Here is a 20,539-nt window from a genome sequence, read left to right as displayed (position 1 = left end):
GGATTGTTATCCTCCTTTTTCTAGTTTCTTGAGGCGGAGCTTTGATTACTGACTTGAGACTCTTCTTTCCTAATGTAAGTATTTAGTACTGTAAATTTCCCTCTCAGCACTGCTTTAAGCTGTGCCCCACATATTTTGATATGTTGTATGTATTTTCATTTTCATTCAGTTCAGTGTACTTTAAAATTTTCCCTTGAGATTTCCTCTTTGGCCCATGGCTTATTTAGAAGTATGTTATTTAGTTTCCAAGTGTTTATAGAGATTTTCCTGTTGTCTTTCTGCTGCTGATTTCTGCTTTGATACCATTGTGGTCAGAGAATGCACTCCATATGACTTCAATCTTACTAAATTTGTTTAAGCTTGTTTCATGGCCCAAGATACGGTCTGTCTTGGTATATTTTTTGTGGGTGCTTGAAAAAAATGTAATCTGCTGTTGTTGGATGCAGTGTTCTACAGGTGTCAGTTAAATCGTATTGGTTGATTGTGTTTGTTGAGTTCTTCTATCAATATGTCCTTGCTGATTTTCTGTCTACTAGTTCTATCAATTGTTGAGAGAAGAATGTTGAAATCTCCAACTATGACTGTGGATTTATCTATTTCTCCTTTCAGATCAGTTAGTTTTTGTTTCACATATTTTGCAGCTCCATTTTTTGAGTGCATACATATTTAGGATTGCTATGTCTTGGTAGATTGATCCTTCTATCATTATTTAATGTTCTTCTCCATCTGGTGATTATCTTTTTATTGATATTAATATAGCCACACTGCTTTCTTTTGAGTAATATTTATATCTTATATCCTTCTCCATTTTTTTCCACTTTCAACCTTTCCTTATATTTGAAGTGAGTTGTGGCAGACAACATATAGATGGATCATGTTTTTTAACCCACTCTGCCAATCTCTCTCTGTCTTTTAATTGGTTTATTTAGACCATTTATATTTGCTGGTTATTCAGAGATCAATAAAATGTCTATCCATAGAATATGTTTTCTAGATTCATGTCTGGCTTCTTCATGAGTGACTCTTTAAATACATGATATAATGAAAAGCTCACTAGGTGAAGAGCCAGATGTCCTCGGGCATAGGCCTTCCTTTGCCATACAGCAGTTCTGTGACCTTGGACAAATGATACTACACAGTTCCATCTAAAAATGCTCACTGAGTTTCTGTTGAGCACCAAGTACTGGGTTACGTACTAGAAACACAAAGATAAGACATGACACACTCTTTGCCTTCCCAGAATTTAGAGTCCACTGGGAGACATGTACAAATGATCAGATAATTACAGGGGATGACTATTATGGTAGAGGTTAGTATGGGCATTTTACCCAGCTTGGTAGTGGAAGGGGGGTTAGGTAAGGCTTCCAAGAGAGGTGATGACTGTGCTGAATTTTTTTTTTTTTTTGCGGTACGCGGGCCTCTCACTGTTGTGGCCTCTCCCGCTGCGGAGCACAGGCTCCGGACGCGCAGGCTCAGCAACCATGGCTCATGGGCCCAGCCGCTCTGCGGCATGTGGGATCTTCCCGGACCGGGGCACAAACCCGTGTCCCCTGCATCGGCCGGCGGACTCTCAACCACTGCGCCACCAGGGAAGCCCCTGTGCTGAATTTTAAATGACCAATAGAGATTGACAAGGTAAAAGGGAGCAGAGGAAGAAAATTTAGAACATTTCTGAGTTTTTGTTTCCTTGTGTTCAAGGAGAGATTGGCAGTCCAATCAAAAAAAAATTCAGCCTCTCACCCCCAGAACACATATTTAATATTGTATAATCTAGATATCCTCAGGCCTTGGTATCCTATGGCTCTGTTTATACCCAAATGTATGGTTCTTGGTTCTCTTGGCTCCTACTGGACTTTCAGGCTCCAGCAAAGTATTCGTGCTTAGGTCTATAAGTCATCATGGGGTATCTCACATGTCTTCATAAATCAATATCAATTAAAGTCACTCTTCTCCTGTGCAAAGTATTTATACACATATGCTTAGGGTAGGTGGTAGGGAAAGGCACAAATCATAGGCTTCAAAGGACTATTAAATTTATACTTTATTTGTCACATTTCTAATTCCTGTATTCATCCTAATGGTGTCTTCGTATATAAGTAAGTTTTATAGTATTTGTCTTTCTCTTCCTAAACCAGGTTCATATTTGTTAGTAAGGATTAAATAAAATTTTCTAAAATAAATTTATTTATTTTTGGCTGTGTTGGGTCTTCGTGGCTGTGCGCGGGCTTTCTCTAGTTACAATGAGCGGGAGCTACTCTTTGTTGCAGTGCGCGGGCTTCTCATTGCGGTAGCTTCTCTTGTTGCGGAGCACGGGCTCTAGGCACGCGGGCTTCAGTAGTTGTGGCACACAGGCTCAGTAGTTGTAGCTCATGGGCTCTAGAGTACAGGCTCTGTAGTTGTGGCGCACGGGCTTAGTTGCTCCGTGGCATGTGGGATTTTCCCAGACCTGGAATCGAACCCGTGTCCCCTGCATTGGCAGGCGGATTCTTAACCACTGCACCACCAGGGAAGTCCCTAAATAAAATTTTTTTAAAGTCCTTTAACCAGCTTAATCATTCTTATTCCCTTTTTGAGAATCCCTTTTCCATTGTCTATAGTTTTTCTAATAATTGGCTGGATACACAGTGGTACAGAATACAGGAGCTACTGGGTAACCTCCTCATGGTGTTCACCAGTGGCCATGCCTTTTACAAGAGTATCTGGCTTGGGAAAACATGGAGAATAATAAAGAGTTGGAAAGCAAGACTTTAGAGTAGCAGGTAAAGGATTATGATTATTGACTCTGCAAAAGAAAAGATTGAAGGTACTCCTTCAGTACTTGGGGCATTTTAAACAAAATTTGGTAGCGGCCAGTTATAATATGAGTACTAAAAATAATATAAGGACTTTATTGCTATGATGGGTTTAGGAAAAGAAGGAAGTATTTCTAACAACTGTTGAGATGGATTCCAAGGGGATATAGTAGAATTTCCTAGTTGGGCCTGAGAGAAAAATTTCATAGTCTCCCTTTTAGGGCTTCAGGTAAATGTAGAGGGACTTAAGAGGCAGTGGGCAGGATTGGGAAGGGGGCATTCTTACATCATCACCTGGCCTTCCCTTGGAAGTAGCATGAACTAGTGGGAAGGTACGTTTTGGGAAATCAGTCTATGGGTTAAAACCTCAGCTCTCTAATCCCTCACTGAGGCTCTTTTGTATAAATGGATAATATCATGTGATAGGTATGATTACATGAATTAAAGTATGTGAAGCATCTACCACAGCAAAGGGTACCCTCATGAGTATAGTCCCCCATGCCGTTCTTTATAGTCTGTCCCTAGCTGGGCTCCCCAAACTCACCATTCATCAGTCTCTTATACCACTCTAGTCTACAGAGTGAATAGTCTAGTCTATTCAGAATTACTTAATTTTTGTCTGTTAGCTTGTTCATTTTATTTTGTTTTAAGCATGTTGTGCCCTTCCATGCTATCATGTGTGTTATGCCCTTCACCTTGGAGAATTCACCTTCGTCCAGGGCTGGCCTTCCACTTGGTGGACTCCGAACCCCAATAAGGATGGACCCCTACTTAGGGATTGACTTAAGGTCACCTAGCTCTTGAGATCTGACCTGCATAAACCAAGATGGCAATTTATTGATATATAGTGGAAATTCAACTGATTACATTTTCGTATGTAGTCACCTCACACCAGATTGCAAGAGCCAATTGTGCACATCACTGTCAAATTCCATGGCAAGTGACATCATCTCAATAGCTTGAAATTGACCATGGTGAGAGTATCTACATTTCAGAAAACAGTAAACTACAAATCAGAACTTTCCCCCACCCTGTAGAGCCTGTTGTTAAACATTTATCAGCATACCACTGATACTATCTCTCTGTCTCTTTGGGTGAGTTGTGTGGGAAGCCAAGCCATCTTCATAAGACTACTACATCATAAATGTGGACTTGGACCTGGGACTTTAGTGATGTGATTCTCATATTTGATGTTATCAGCATGAGACCTCTTCTCAGTCCTTTTCTGGAACTGTGGTGTTTCTGTTTTTCAGCCCAGAGGGGTGGATACTTGGACATGAGCTCCAACTTCTCTGGGCCATGCTTAGATGGTAACTTCTGACTGTGTGACGTTCCTTTTTTCAATCCTTTGGACTGATCCAGCTTTTATTCTCATAGTCTTTTTCCATCCTAAGTAGAATATAAAATATAATTGTTTGTTTTTACTAAATTGTAGTCATATTTCAATCCTGCTTCCCTGAAATGAAGTCAAACTCACTTTTTTTTGCATCCATGCCACTCCCAAATTAATTTGTTGGGAATTTTAGGTGTTGATGAGCTTTTGGTCCCCTGTATGAGGCAGTATGAGGGTTTGCCCCCATAAGTGTTCAGTCACATCCAAATGTGGGTTTCACTAGTCATTTCTCAGAGTAAGCACCTGCATTTTGCAGTTCTGAGTTCTTGAGAGGTCCCATAGTGAGAGATCCCATGTTGTTTGGTTGGTCCACATCCTGATAATGTGTCACTTCCAACATGGAGTCTCCACACCCTCTCTGGATAGATTTATTCACTATCCTTCCATGCTCCTAGGAAATTTGGAGCCTGCCCTTTTTCTGTTACAAAACCTATCACCCTGGGTTCTGGTAATTTGTTTTTCCTCTCCTTATCACTCCACCAGAGCCCTGAGCTCGAAATTACAGGCCTTGCAGTTTTCTGTCCCTGTATCTGCAGTATTGAGCATGGTGTCAGGCCTGTAGTATCTTGCACATAAATTTGGAGTGTGGGTAAATTAATGAATAACATTCTGTGGAATTAAAGGGAATGTGAAAGTTAAGTTAGCCTGTGGGAGTTTTTAATATTAAGCTCCGTAAGTCCAAATTTTACACTGTGAGTTAAGAATCAATTCCTGGACAGCCTTTTTGCCTCCTTTATAATATTTTTCAACTCCAGTAATTGCTAAAGTATGTGAAAGTGCCTTTGGGAAGATTCCCTGTACAGGAAGGAGCACGTAAAGGAATGTCACTCTTGGGTCTACAGCTTTGTCCTGGAATTAGGTGGGCAAATGAACTAATCCTACTATTTAAAGGATGGTTTCCCCTCTGTAGATAGACAGGGGCTGGCTTCTTTGATGCTGATTCATGAAATTCTGCCTGTTTAAAGTATGCCTGTGTTCTCCCTGCAGTTATTTTATGGGCTCACTTTACTCACCGCAATTTTGACTTTATGTGTTCCTAGTCACTGCCAATGAAGATTCAGGTTATTGATAGTTAGGCAGACAGGAATTCAGAGAAAGAGAAATGTATATGCTAAAGAAGGATAAAGGGGGCAAAGGGGGTGGTGTTGGTAGTGAGCAAAGAGAGAAAACCTTAATTATACGTACATATAGCATAAGGGACAGTCTAAAATATAGGTGGAAGTAGAATGTACCTGAAGAAAAAGTGAACAGGTCATAAGTGCACAACTCTATTAATAATCTCAAAGTGAGCACATCCATTTAACCAGTGCCCAGCTCAAGAAAAAGAACATCACCAGCACCTCAGAGGCCCCCTTCCTGTTTCCTGGCAATGACTTACTTACCCCTTCCCTCTACCCTAGAGGTTAGGTTACCAAGTTACTGCTATCCTGAATTCCATCACTATAGATTAATGCTGTTTTTTCACTTTGCATAGATGGAGAATATATATATCATACAGTTTTAAAAAATCTGTTATACTGTGATGAGCATGTCTCATCTGAACATTCTCACACATGTCTTTTGAGGAACAAATGTGTGCATTTCTGTTGGATATATAACTAAGAGTGAGGTAATAGCGTACGCATATGTTAAGCTTTAGTAGAGGTTGTCAAACAGCTTTCCAAAGCGTTTATACTAATTTACGTTCTTGCCAGCAGTATACAGAAGGTACCATTTGTTCACATCTTTGACATCACTTGTATTGTTAATATTTTGAATTGTAGCCATTCTAATGGATAGAAGTGGTATCTCATTGTGGCTTTATTTCGTTTTTAATTGAGATATAATTTGCATACAATAAAATGCAAAGATTTTGAGAGTACAGTTTGAGTCTTTTTAGAAAAATTAATAAATTTATTTATTTATTTATGGCAGTGTTGGGTCTTTGCTGCTGCAAGCGTAGTTGCAGTGAGCGGGGGCTACTCTTCGTTGCGGTGTGTGGGCTTCTCATTGTGGTGGCTTCTCTTGTTGCGGAGCACAGATTCTAGGTGCACGGGCTCAGTAGTTGTGGCTCGCAGGCTCTAGAGCTCAGGCTCAGTAGTTGTGGCTCACGGGCTTAGTTGCTCGGCGGCATGTGGGAATCTTTGCGGACCAGGGATCAAACCCGTGTCCCCTGCATTGGCAGGAGGATTCTTAACCACTGCGCCACCAGGGAAGTCCTACAGTTTGAGTCTTGACAAATGTATATACCCATGTAACTCACACCCCAGCAAGATATAGATGATTTTCTGTCACCCCATAAAGTACCTTTTCATTTGATCCTCTCCAACCAGAGGCAACCATGATTCCAATTTCTGTCACCATAGATTAGTTTTGCCTGCTATTGAACTTTATGTAAATAAAATCATACAGTGTGTAAGCTCGTGTTTGGCTTGTTTTTGGCTTATTTTGTTCAACATAATGTTTTTGAGATTTCATCCATGATGTTGTATGTATCAGTAGTATATCCTGTTTCATTGCTGAGTATTTCATTGTATGAATGTACCAAAATTTGTTTATTTGTTCTCCTGTTGATGGACATTTTGGGTTTTTTTTTTTGAAGTCTTACTGTGGTTTTTAATTTTTACTTCCCTGATGCCTAATACTATGGAACATCTTTTCATAATTTATTGCCATTTGATATTCTCTTGTGAAGAGCCTGTTCAAGACTGTCGCCATTTTTCTTTTGAGTTGTTTGTCGTATTAATTTATTGGAGTTCATTATGTAGCCTGGATATGAGTCCATTCTAGTCTGAGAGAGTCTTTTCACTCTCTTAAGAGTATCCTTGTTACACATTTATACAGGAATGTTCATAGCAGCTTTATTTGCAATAACCAAAAACTGGAAACAACCCAAATGTCCTTCAGTAGGTGAATGGTTAAACAAACTGTGGTACATCCATATAATGGAATAAAAGGAATGAACATGGAACAACTTGGATGGATCTCAGGAGCATTATGCTGAATGTAAAAAAGTAAGTTTATATACTGAATAATTTTTTTGATATAGCATTCTTAAAATGACTTTATTGAGGTATAATTTCCATACCACAGAGTTCACATGTTTCAAACATACAGTTTAATGCTTTTTAGTAAATGTACCAAGTTATGTAACCATATCCATAATCCAGTTTTAGAATATTTCCATCACTCCAATAAAAATTTTTGTGCCCATTTGCCATCAGTCAGCTCCCCTCCCCTGAGCCCTAGGCAACCACTAATCTACTTTCTGTCTCTATAGGTTTGCCTTTTGTGGACATTTTGTATAAAAAGAATCATACACTGTATGCTCTTTTGTGTCTGTTTTCTTTCATGTAGCATAATGCTTTTGAGGTTCATCCATGGATATGCCATGTATCAGTAATTCATTCCTTTTTATTGTTGAATAGTATTACATTATATGGATATACCACATTATGATTATCTATTCTCTGTGCATGGACATTTGGGGTGTTTCCAGGTTCTCACGAATAATGCTGCTGTGGACATTTATGTACTTGTCCTTGTGTAGGCATATGTTTTCATTTCTCTTGGGTAGATTCCTAGGAGTAGAATTGCTGAGTTGTGTGGTAAATTTATGCTTAACTTCTTAAAGAAACTGCCAAACTGTTTTCCAAGGTGGCTGAACCAAGTTATAGTCCCGCCAGTTCCTGGAGAATGTTCCATATTCACTTGAAAAGCATGTTTATTTTGCTCATCTTGGGAAGAGTGTTTTGTAAATGCCAACTAGGTCAATTTTTTGGTAGTGTTGTGTGAGTTTTCTATATTCTTGCTTGATTTTCTTTCTAGTTGTTCTGTTACCAAGAATGGGATGTTGAACTCTCTATTAGTGTTGAATTGTCTGTTTCTTCAGTTCTTTGTCTTTAGTTTTCAGCAGTTTGACTATGATGTGTCTGGGTGTGGATTTCTTTGTATTATGTTTGGTATTCTCTCAGCTTCTTGGCAATTTTCATCTGTTTTTTCTTCAAATGTTTTTCGGCATCACACTCTTTTTCTTCCCTGTATTGGATTCCAGTTACACAAATATTAGATCGTTTATTATCATACAGGTCCTTGACACTTTGGTTCTCCCCCCGAATCTTTTTTCTTTCTGTTATTTAAATTGGCTAGTTCATTTGTCTATTTTCAGTTTCAGTGCCTCCTCCATTCTGCTATTGTGTTCTTTCAGTGAATTTTTTATTTCAGTTATTTTATTTTCCAGTTCTAAAGTTTTAACTTGGTTATCCTTTATATCTTCTCTTTACTTTGCCAATAACTTTCTATTTAAATTTATTTCAAGAGTGTTCAAGTTTGGTGATTGCTCATTTGAGCATTTTTGTAATAGCTGCTTTAACCTACTTGTTAGATAATTTCAACATTTGTGTCATCTCACTGTTGGCATCTGTTGATTGTCTTTTCCCATGTGAGTTGGCATTTTTATTTTTTATATACCGAGCGACTTTGGATTTTATCCTGGACATTTTGAATATTATGTTATTAGACTCTGGATCTTGTTTCAATCTAGTGGAGAATGTTGATTATTTGTTTAGCAGTCAGTTGACCTGGTTAAGTTCATACTGCAAGTTCCAGCTCACCTTCTGTAGTGGGCTGTAGTTCCAATATGAGTTCAGTATTCAATGCCTTTGCAGTGCTATTCAGATCTGTCCCATGTGTGATGACCGCTGGTCAGGTCTGAGACCTGAGTGTCTCTTAGCTCAGTTCTCAAAGTGTTTGACATGCTAATTAGGATCAAATCCACACATGCCCAGGTGGAGGGTGATCACAGTTGTTCATAAGCAGCTTTATGGGTTTGCTTTCCTGAGGTCTTCCCTCTTCGTTATTACCATGGTATTTTATGGTTTTCTAGAGCTTTCCTTTTCGGTCCTCCAGTCAGAAACCACCCGCTTTCATGATGCACTGCCTCTGGGGCATAAGGGACAGGGAGACAGAGAGAGAAAGAAAGGAAGAAAAAACAGTGGGATTTGGCTTTGCCCTTTTGGAGCCTGCTATAGTTCCACCGAATGGAATGGTATGTTCCTTTCCCTCGAGAGTTTTAACTCCTACAGTCAAGTCTCCCTCTGCCAGTCAGTTTCGTTGCTGTTGCCACAGCCTCCACCATGGGATTTTCTGGACATGAGAGAAGGGAGAAAAAGGAGAGAAAACCCCAGGGGATTTCCCCCCAGTCTCTCTTGAGTTTTAGTAGTTCCCTTTTCCAAAAAAAGCACCTTGAGCCAGAACATGTGCTCTAAACACAGTGCTCACTTTCACGTTTTGTTGTGTTTTCAGGCCAGAGAATACGGGAGGAAGAAAAGTAGTAAAGTCACCACCAGTTCAGTTGTACTAGGCACCCTGATATTCTTCCCTGATTCATCTGCTGATAATATACTTTAAAGAGTTCTCTAATAGCTACCCAGGCATTCTGTACAGATTTTATAGTTGCTTCCGGTGGACATAAAGGTGGATGTGTTGATTCCATCTTACCTGCAACCAGAAGTCTTAACTGATATTTTAAATGATGTTTTGGATTGGCTTCCTCAACTCCCCAACATATTTATATCTCTGAAATAGTTTCAAAGATGCAGTGTTTGGTGTTGTTAAGTGGACAAAAGTTCCTAAGTATAAGCAGAGGAGCTGCAGTATTGGCAGAATAATGACCTCCTGAAAAACAAAGCCACTTTTCTGAAGGCATACATGGTAATCTCATCCGGAAGCACAGTTCTTTGTCCTCATGCAGCATATCATTGACCTCCTTGTTTTCCTTGGCCCTGCCTCTTTGTCACATTCTCTTACTTCTGTCCTGCTGTTTTTCAGTAACCTTTGCTCCTCAGGACTTCATTCATCAACTCCTTTCTCCTCCTCCTCCCTCCCGTTTGTCTCTGGTTTACCCTACACTCTCTTCTTCCGAACATTACATTCTTGCGTTTTATCACCAGACTCTGTCTTCCAAGGATAAATACACTGCTCTGTGATGTCTTAGGATGTAAGTGCTTGCACTTGAAGGGTGGAGAAGCTAGGCTGGGGAGGTGGGGGGTGAGTAATCAGCTTTTGCTTATAGATTAGGGCCAGACCAGAGTCCCTGCAAGGCATTGTAGTGGTCTAGCCAGCCGCTCTTCCAGCATATTAAGGCTTTCTCTCTCATCAGTATTTCTGGTGATAGTGGGGCCTGGCCATGTGAAGCTCCAGCACAGCCAGGAATATCGGTCTAGAAAGAGGGTAGTATTCAAGCCACACTAACCTCATTAACTTGAGAATATATCAGGGCCTTCTGAGCTGTTTTGTTTTGTTGTTAATTGTGAAATTTAATAGGAAGAAACTATTAAATAACAGTTACTTTTATGCAAGTATTTCCTATTCTTAGTTACGGTGGTACAGAATCACTGCCAGAAGGAAATCCTAAAAGGGCAAAAACACATGGACAAAGCACAAGTTTTTATGTTGCAGCATGCTTTCAGTATTTTTATGGTGGAAACATAACGTTCCTTAAAAACCACAGTGGGCTTCCCAGGTGTCTCTTCAGATCCATCAGTTTCCAGGCATGCAAAAGCTGCTCAACTCATAACCTTCTGGGCATATATTAACTATGTATAGATAAAATTTGTAGGTATTCAAAAGATATGGTACCTTTTGGAAAGAAAATCCTCAGGTACAGCATATTGTCTCATTTACTCCCACTAAAATTCATTATCTTCTTGTCTGGGAGCAGGGCAGCAGCAGGGAGCTCCCTGAGTTCTGACCCACTGTTTTTATGCCAGACTGGCCCTCCTCACACAAGGACAGGTCAATGATAGTCTTTTCCACTGCTAAGATTTTTATTTTTTCAGGTCAGTGATACTCTTTTCCACTGATAAGATTTTTATTTTTTCTTTTGACAGTAGCCAAAGCAACTAGTTGTAAAGAAAACACACTCATTATTCTTACTCTTTCATTTTACACAGCAATACTCATTTCAGTGGTATGTTTCTGTGGAGATCTCTTTAGCTATCAGAGCAATTTGACTTTGGTACTGGAAAAACTTAAGTCACAGAAACAGTGATTAAACAGGCAACAGTTCTACAAATAATACTGATTTAATTATGTACATAAGGTCAACCAAGGCATGAGAATTAAAGTGAGATTTATTTAAGGCCAGTATACTGTAAACACCACTCCCCCCAATCCTGTGACTATAATAACTTTCAGGCCCAATTAAGTGAATTATTCCTCATTGATTGTGAAATATTCCCAGGTAAAACCATTAAAGGCTGTGTTGATTTCGGATTGTTGCATTATTTCTTAAAGCTTGTCTTGGGATAACTGCTGCATTTTCCAGAGTCTGTGAGCTCTAAACTGTGAGGTGCTGGCCTAACTTTGATGGAACCTGAGAATTGGAAGGACCTTGGGGATCACCAAGTCCAGGTACCTTCCCAGTGCAACAATCCTCTCCACAATATTCTGTCAGACAGGCAGTTGTTTGACTCTTTACCACTTTTACCCCCAAAGAATATATATTTTTCCTCCATACATTTTTGATGCTACTCACTCATCTTTCCATGATAGGTCATTCTTTATTCCCAAGCCAAGATCTGCCTTCTAGGGTCTCTCACCATTGTTCCCAGCTCCTCCATTACCACACAGAGCAAATCTCCTTTGTCCAAAATAGTTAAAGCCGTCTATTTTCGTACTTCCCCTTTTTCGCATCTGTGATCTTCTCAGGCTAAAAAAATTCCTGGTTCTTTCAACAGCTTAATTCAAGGCTTTTTAATGCAGTGGAAAATTCAAAGAATAATATAATGAACACTCATATTCTCCACCAGCCAGAATTATCAACAATTAAGATTTTGTCATATTTTTCTTTTTCTTAAATAGAGGAATTAAAACATTACAGAAATGATTATTTCCCCTTTGATCACCCCTTCTAGTGTCCACCTCCTCCCTCGCAGTGTCATGCATATATAGGTGTGTATAAACAACATATAGATTTGTTTTAATTTACACAAATGGTGTTATTATGGGTGTGTCTATATGTTTTGTCCATACAGCAAATGTCTTAGATCTTTTCATATGTTTTGTATTAATCTTTCCATACTATGTATTGTATTAGTCATTATATGTATGACATAAGATATTTTGGCTGTCTGCCATCTGGGCATATGGTCGGATTGTAGTTCTGCCTCTTCTGAAGTTAGGTGTGGCCATGTGATTTGCTTTGGTCAATGAAATGTCAGCAAAAGTAACGGGTGCACTTCCAAATGGAAGTTTTAAGAGCCAGTATGAGATTTACCACATTTAATTCCCCTGGCAGATAGAGATGAGGTCTCTCTGTCAGCCTGGGTCTGAGAATAACTACTTGAACTTTCCTGCCAACTCACTTTTTAAGCATGTAGCATATGAATAAATAGACTTTGCTTGTATTAAGCCACTCGGATTTTAGGTTCCTTTTGTTAATTTGCAAACTTAGCCCATCCTGATTTATAAGTAGACCTACATCATTGTTTTTAGTGGCTGCAAAGTATCCCCGAGTGTGAGTAGACCTTATTCTGTGTAGCCATTCTCCTACTGACAGAAGAAGCTTAAGGACTTCCTGAATTTTGCTGTTATAAACAATTCTCTGTTGGTAATTGTATAAATTTGTGAGAGTTTCTCCAGGATGTGTATCTAGAAGTAGGATTGTTTGGGTCACAGTGTATGGATATTTTCAGTTTTACAGGATTCTGTCTTTGCTATCTAAAGTGGCTATATCAATTTACATTCTCACTCTTTCAACTGTCATTTGTGTGACATGATTCCCAAACTTTTTACTAACCTTGATTCCCATCTTTGGATTCACTTTTGTCAGTCATTGTTTCTCTGTGATACTCAGACTGGAACTTGGTTGTCCTGTTGTTGTCCAACTGAGGTAGATGATATATTTCCAAATGTAGCCCAGGCTGAGTAGCTGCATCACCCTGGGGTATTTGCTGGCATAGAAGACTGAACATCTATCATCCTGTATTTAGGAGTTTTTTAAATTGCAGTGGCTTTACATATGTTCTAGTTAAATTTCATCCTATTTTTGCTTATCATATTAGCTTTTGAATTCTCCCCTTTACTCTAATATCACCCTTCCTAGGTCAGTAATCCTAGGTTCATCTACATTACTGATCAAAATTTTGATCAGCACAGGGCCAAGGGCATAGCTCTGTGTCCCACCATGAGACACCTTTCAGGTTTACTTGTCTTCAGGATTCTTCATCTTATCAAGCGGAAAATCCTGGTGGCCTTCGTCAGCTGCACCACATATACTCTACCTATAAAGAATTATCCCAGTAAATGAATTGAGTGACTGGAACAGAAAGGAGTCTGGGGTAAGTTGGGCATGTAATAATTTTAGAGAGCCTATCCTGGCAGTTAGTGATTATCAAGTGCTTATCCAACCAGTGCTTTATTAATCTGATCTAGAATTTAGTTTGGAGTGAGATTTCAAGCTTTTTATTAGTAATGATTATGCTCCACCCCTTTGAAAATAAGGGAGATTTTTTGGCTCTCTCCAGTCTGTTGGGAGGTCTGGTTTCTGTGAGTTTTCATAGATGAAAGGAAGTGATTCTGCTGTCATAGCTGCAAATAGTCTTTTATTCCTGGGGAGAGGAACAAGGTGGTTTTTAGGATTATGAGCAGCCAGGATGCTTGTGCTCTACTCCCCAGTCAGTGTCTTTTCTTCCTGCACCAGAACCAAACCTGTTCATAGTTCTAGGAATTATAAGGATTCCCTAGGCCAGTAGCTCAGGTCATTACAAGTTAGACTTGTTGATGGTCTTTCTCTTGTTCTTTGGGACCAACTACATGTCTAATTCCTGTTACCATTTTTGTATTAGGATTCTTAGTTACATGTGTCAGGATCCCAACTCAGATTAGCCTAAGAAACAAAAAGAAAGTTTACTGGTAAATGAATAGCCCCATGGACTGCTGCCTTTAGGAATGGCTGCATCCTCTCACTCATCACATCCCTGATTCTCCTTCCCTCACCTTTGCTTTCCTCTGAGTTAGTTTCGCTCACTCTCAGGCATGCTATCTGCAGCATATGCAGTGCTTCTTTTCCAATACTTCTGTCAGAACCTTTGGATGACTTGTTGATTTAGCCTGGTTCATATACCTTAGCCCCAGGAGGTGTGTATGTGTTAGGAAGTAGGGCAGAGATTGCCCTCAACCTGACTACATGGACTGAGAGTGAGCCCTCATTCACTCCTCTTTCATGTATTTGCCGAGTGCCCACTATATGATAGGCACCATATTAGGCTCAGGGGTTGTTATTACACTGAACAACATAGTCGTATTGATATAACATAATCAATATATATATTGATCAAGATATAATCTGCCTTCTTGAAGTGTATAAGCGTTTAAAAAATGGACTTTAATGTGCTCACAATAATAAAGGAGAAGTTACTGGTGCTGGAAAGCAAATGACAGGGGTTCTGACCTACTCTGGGGCAGGTTAGGGAAGCCTGCCCTAAGGAAGTGTTTTTTGGATTGAAATCTGACATGAGTATGAGTTAGCTATGTGAAGTAGGTAGGAAGGTTGATGACAAGCAATTGGGGGAGGGAGGTAGAATGTACAGAGCCTTGGAGGTAGAAGGGGGCATATTCCAGGCACTGAAAGAAGGCCAGTATGGTTAGATCACAGAGACTGAAGGAGCAGAGAGGCACATGTGGGGCTGGAGAAGTAGGTTGGTACCACTTGAGCAATGCCTCATGGCTTGGCAAGAGGTTTGGAAGCCATACAAATAGCCCTAGTCTATGTGGGTAACTCACTTCCTAAAAACTTCTTAGTCTAGTTAATTAACTAGCCAAGATCACCCACCTGGTTGGAATTTAAATCTAGGAGCACCACAATATCTGTCACATGTCCAGACCTGGCTCAGGCATTGCCTCTCCCAGGAAGCAATCCTTCCTGCCAATGGGAGAGGGTAGGTGCCCCTCCATTCCTACTCCCTTAGTACCCTGCTCAGAGAACTCTCATGGTTTTATTTACCCCATCCAAGCCTGGGCAAGACATGTTGGTGCCCAGCCAGGCTAATGATTGGCATCTGTGCAAAAAAGTGTTGTCATAGCAGGCCTGTCTTTGAAAGGTCCCTTGGCTGGCATCTGGAACTTGACTTTCAGGGGGATTCCCACCATTCCCAGAACTGATAAGGGTGGCTCAATGTGCCTGAACTGTTTATATAAATAGTGCAGTTTCTGCTGAACACTTACTTTCCTTCTTGAGGTCTAGAATTTTGATATTGCCAATCAGAGGGAGCCTATGTGACCAACCTCCAATCAAAACCCTGGGCACTGAGTCCCTAATGAGCTTCCCTAGCAGACTACACTTCATGTATGTTGTCACAACTTGTTGCTAGGGAAATTAAGTGTATCCTGTGTAACTCTACTGGGAGAGGACTCTTGGAAACTTGTGTCTGGTCTCCCCTGTATTTCACCCCAGGTGCCTTTTCCCTCCACTGATTTTGCTTTGTATTTCTTCACCGTAATAAATCATAGGCGATGAGTGTGGTTATATGCTCAATTCTGTGAATCTTCCTAGTGAATCACAGAACTTGGGGTGGTCTTGGGGACCCCTGACACAGCACCCTTGCAAAACCATTCTTAAGTACTTTTCAACACTTATTTTCAAAGGAGAGAGTGAGCCTGGTGAGGAACTAGGGCAGAGAAAGGGACTCTCTGGTGGTGGCACTGACTCTCCTCTCCTTTTGTGCAGTCAGCTTTGGTCCCAAACTTGTACTCTCCACTCTACTAAACCTCAGTCTTGCAAAGGCCTGCAAGGGAACCTTTGAGCACTGGGGAGCAATGGAAAGGTTTTAACACTAAGGAGTCATGATCAGATTTGCGTTTGGGGAAGAATAAATGCCCGAGAATCGTCACAAGAATTTGTGAGGAGAGTTTGCTTCACCAGAATACAACTATCTATACAAAGCCACTATCATAAAATAGTGTGGTAATGGACTAGAAATTTGATGTAACAGCCAGGTTTCCCAAATTTCAGCCCAAGTTCCTTCATCAAACCTTTATCGAGTTCTTTGATGAGTTCTGTAAGAGTGAACACGTGAAACTCAGTTCCTTCTCTGCTTTACTTCTGAGACAGGTCATGCAAAAGCAAGCATCATTTATACTGTCTTCAGTGGAACTCTCTGAACTTGTTTTTGGGTGGTTGGGATGCTGTCAACTGTCAAAGTAGGAATGTGGGGTTCTGAATTCAGAACGTGGAAAAAAAACAGTAAGTAAATAGTGAACTCTTTACCAGTCTCCCTCCTGTGAATTGCTGATATTTCAAATCATTGCATATTAATAGCTTAGGGGTGATTTTGGCACTTTTGAGTTTTACAGTTTTTTAGTTGGTAAAAATATTCCTATTTCCACAATCTACCACCATTGTTTTGTCTTCCTTTGCATGTCAGGGATGATATTTCCTAAGGGAAAACTTAATTAGACCATGCAATAATCTTCTTGGAGAAATAGAGAAAATTGGTTATTTAAAACACTAGATGAAAGATCTTAGTTTTTTTTTTTTTAAAAAAAAACCTTTGAAAGAGGAAAACATCCTGTACTGAAGGAACAGAGGTGGGATGATGGAGTTCTGCTGTCCCTGTTTTGCATTTCTAACAGTAAACTTGAAAGCACAGGATCTTCTGACCGCTGAAGCTGAAATTATGTATTCACTGTTTCCCATGAAATAACATTTACCATTAAAAAGAGATTGCATTTATATTTGTCTTGGGTAAATTTCTATGCAGAAAATTCTAAAATTTTTAATGCAGAAATTCATAAGTTCAAGACCTACATGAGCACACAAAAGCATTACATTGATTACATGTCCGTGTATTGGCTGATTCCTGAAATGGTGTCTCAGAAGGATTAAAATTGAGCCTCTGTTCTGAGCACATGGGGTTGACTGTGGCTTGGGAGTGTGCCAGTTAGTCGTAGCACCTGCGCCTCCTCACAGGGTCTTGTTGCCGCTGCCCAGGAAGATGGAGGGTAACTGCCTCACCACTCCAGCCACAGATGCAAGGCTAGAAATCCTACCTAGGAGCCTTCTTCTCCTGCTCTGATTGACAAGAGACCCAGAGACGATAGTCTAGCCAGCTGGCTGCAATGCTGGGGCAGGAAAAGCAGCAAAAGTGAGAATAAAATCAAGTCCCCCCCACTCCCAAGCCCACACTGATAATAATGATCAGACGCCTTTTTGTCAACAACCTCATCTTGCATTAAACAACATTCAGGAATCCTGGGTGTGATGGCCTATTTGCAGTGTGTAAACGGAACATGGGCAGAGGGTGGTGCTCAGATCTGACCTAGAAATTTGAGATGTAGGTGGAGAGACCTAACACCCCGCTGGGGACTCACAGGCCAATTACCTTGAGTCTGGTAACTGGAATACAACTCCTAAAGGAAACTAGGTGTTTTGAACTAAGAAATAATGTATGTATAGGCGAGGCTTCATGTATTCTTTCTTTGTTTATTTTAAGTCCTCAAAAGTTCATAGGAATTAAGGTTTTCCAGAGTGTGTGAGGGCTTTGGAGACAAAAGAAGAGAAGCAAAGGAAGGAGCCTTTTCTTTATTTTTGTTCGTGAGCAAAATCCTGCAGTATTAGACTGAACCATATGAAATTGCTGATACTCAAACATTTTTACCTACAACAATGGCAATTTCATATGGTTTAACCTAATACATCTAATTTCACCACACAAATGCTTTGAAAATATTCTCAGCTTATTATTTTTTTGGACTTCATCAGAGGGGGAAAGATCTCATAAATTCTTAGAAAGTCTTTTCTTTATAATTTATGACATTAATCCGCACTTATCAAACGTGTTTTTTAGCAGCTCTATGGAAGTATAATTGATATATAAAAACTGCACATTTTCAATGTATGCAGTTTGATGTGTTTGGACTTAATGCATATACCCATGAAACCATCACTACAATCAAGGTAATAGCTACCTCCAAAAGATTCCTTTTGCCTCTTTTTTTTGTGATAAGAACACTTAACATGAGATCTACCCTCTTAAATTTTTAAGTGCACAATATGGTATTATTAATAGACACTGTGTTGTATAGCAGATCTCTAGAACTTAATTCATCTTGCATAACTGAAACTTTACACTCATTGAACAATAATTCCCCATTTTCCTCTCTTCACAGTCCCTGGCAACCACCATTCTATTGTCTGCATCTGTGAGTTTGACTATTTTAGATATGTCATATAAGTGGAATCATGAAGTATTTGTCCTTGCTTATTTCACTTAGCATAATGTCCTCCAGGTTCATCCATGTTGTTGCAAATGAAAGCATTCCCTTCTTTTTTAAGGTTAGTATTCCATTGTGTGTATATAACACATTTTCTTTATCCATTCATCTGTCAAATGGACATTTGGGTCGTTTCTATATCTTGACTATTGTGAATAATGCTATAGTGAACATGGGAGTGCCAATATCTCTTTTGAGATCCTGACTTGAATTATTTTGGATATATATGGCCAACAGGTATATATATAAAGGCGCTCAACATCACTAATCATCAGGGAAATGCAAATCAAAACCACAATATCACCTCACACCTGTTAGGATGGCTATTATATATTTAAAAAGGTAAGTGTTGGTGAAGATATGGAGAAATTAGAACTCTTTACTCCCACACTGTTGGTGAGAATGTAAAATGGTGCAGCCGCTATGGAAAACAGTATGCAGATTCTTAAAAAATTAAAAATACAGCTACCCTATGATCCAGCAATCTCACTTCTAGATATATATCCAAAAGTAGTGTTTGTTTTTAACTTGGATATTCTTGAGAGAGAATCCCAAAGAAAACCAAAACCCCAAGGCCTGCTGTCTTAAATACAGTGGCATTGTGATCAGTGGTCTAGATAGACTGGAGTAGCCTGGAATTTTTAGTTCATTTCTGGCTCAGTACCTGATTCACTGGGCTTTCTTAGGCAGTCATTAGGCCTGACTATAAATCAGTTACTATTCCAACATTTCATAATTTCATTCTCAAAATGCACGTGGGAGGCTAGCTACTTATTCCCTTGCTCAGAATGTTTTTGGGGCTTTCCTTTTTGGAATTACCTTTAGAGCCATATACTAAGCCACACGAGGAATTGGTTATTCACTTCATTCATTCAATAAGTATTTATTTGAGTTATTTACAATGTTGGGCATTGTATCAGGTACAGAGACAGATGACATGGACATAGAAGGTGGTCCAGGGAAGGAGTGTGAACAGAAGCATGTGTGCAGGAAAGCACCAGGACATGTGAGTGGGGAGCAGTGAGTGGCTTAGCTTCCCTAGAGAAGAGACCATGCAAGGAAAATAACACTGGAAAGGTGAGCTGTGGCCACATTGTGGCTTAGCCTAGTATCCAAGCTTAGCCTTGGATACTAAGCCTAGGAGTCTGAAATGTGTGCTGTGAGCAGTAGGGAGCCATTGAAGGTTTTGTGCTTTTAGAGTTTTAACCTGACAGCTGATGACAGTAGAATTGGAATTGTAAATCAGTCTTGCAGTTTATTTTCCGAGCTTGTTACTGACTAAAACTGGTTTTACACACCTCAACTGCATGCCCATTTCAATGGACTTTGAATAACATTTGATTGTTTCCAAAAGTGAAATTCACTTTCAAAGGAAGAAAAATTGCTTCCATTGACCTTACTCAGAGAAATATGATACACCAAAGGGACAGAAAGCAAATCAAAGTAGAAAATGTCCTAAGTGTTTTGAGGAATTGCATTTGCCTCAGAGGGTCTCTTGGAAGTCAGCCTGTAATTGGATGTGTGAATTCTGGTATATTTGGTTTTTTTAAAATTACTTCATAGTTACATACATCTGTGTAGTTAATCTTTTGAGTTGGTAACTGCCCTGTCTTTACTGGAATGCACTGAAGAGTAACAGTGTGCAAATAGAGGATGGGGATTATAACTAAAAAGAATAGGGATTCTAATGGCAATGCTAAGTTCTCTTCAGGTGAGATATTAGCAGTGTGGGACATATTAACTAGTTAAATGGTTAACTGCTGATTGCAGGTGCCACTGCCTCTGGTCTGAGGAGGTACCTTATGGCTACCTTGGCATCAGGTAGGATGAGAGACTTGTGTATGCAATGACATTTGTTATTTGCATGGCCGTTATTATAAATTTCTTCTTTGGGGTCAGGTGTTTGACCCCCTCTGTGATCTTGGCATTAGCTAGAGTGCCCTTCTCAGTGGAGCCCAGCAGTAGTGCCTGCTTTGGAGAATTATTCAATGTCTAAAGTGATTTAGTGTAGTAGGACTGTGGTGTGTGATGAAATTTCCATTCTATATTTAATCATTAAAAACTAACTTCTAAATTCTGTCAGTTGACTCTTGCTGTACAC

General features: G+C 39.7%; 1 protein-coding gene across 6 annotated transcripts in view; it reads left to right on the top strand.

The window, feature by feature from the left end:
* The window catches only part of JADE3 (jade family PHD finger 3), a 151,783-nt gene that overhangs the window by 39,519 nt on the left and 91,725 nt on the right, over nt 1–20,539 (top strand). The window lies entirely within an intron of this gene.

Source organism: Pseudorca crassidens, chromosome X (genome assembly GCF_039906515.1).
Source record: "Pseudorca crassidens isolate mPseCra1 chromosome X, mPseCra1.hap1, whole genome shotgun sequence".
Taxonomy (NCBI): Eukaryota; Metazoa; Chordata; class Mammalia; order Artiodactyla; family Delphinidae; genus Pseudorca; species Pseudorca crassidens.
The sequence above is the reverse complement of the archived record's forward strand: the minus strand, read 5'-3'. Positions and strand labels throughout refer to the sequence as shown.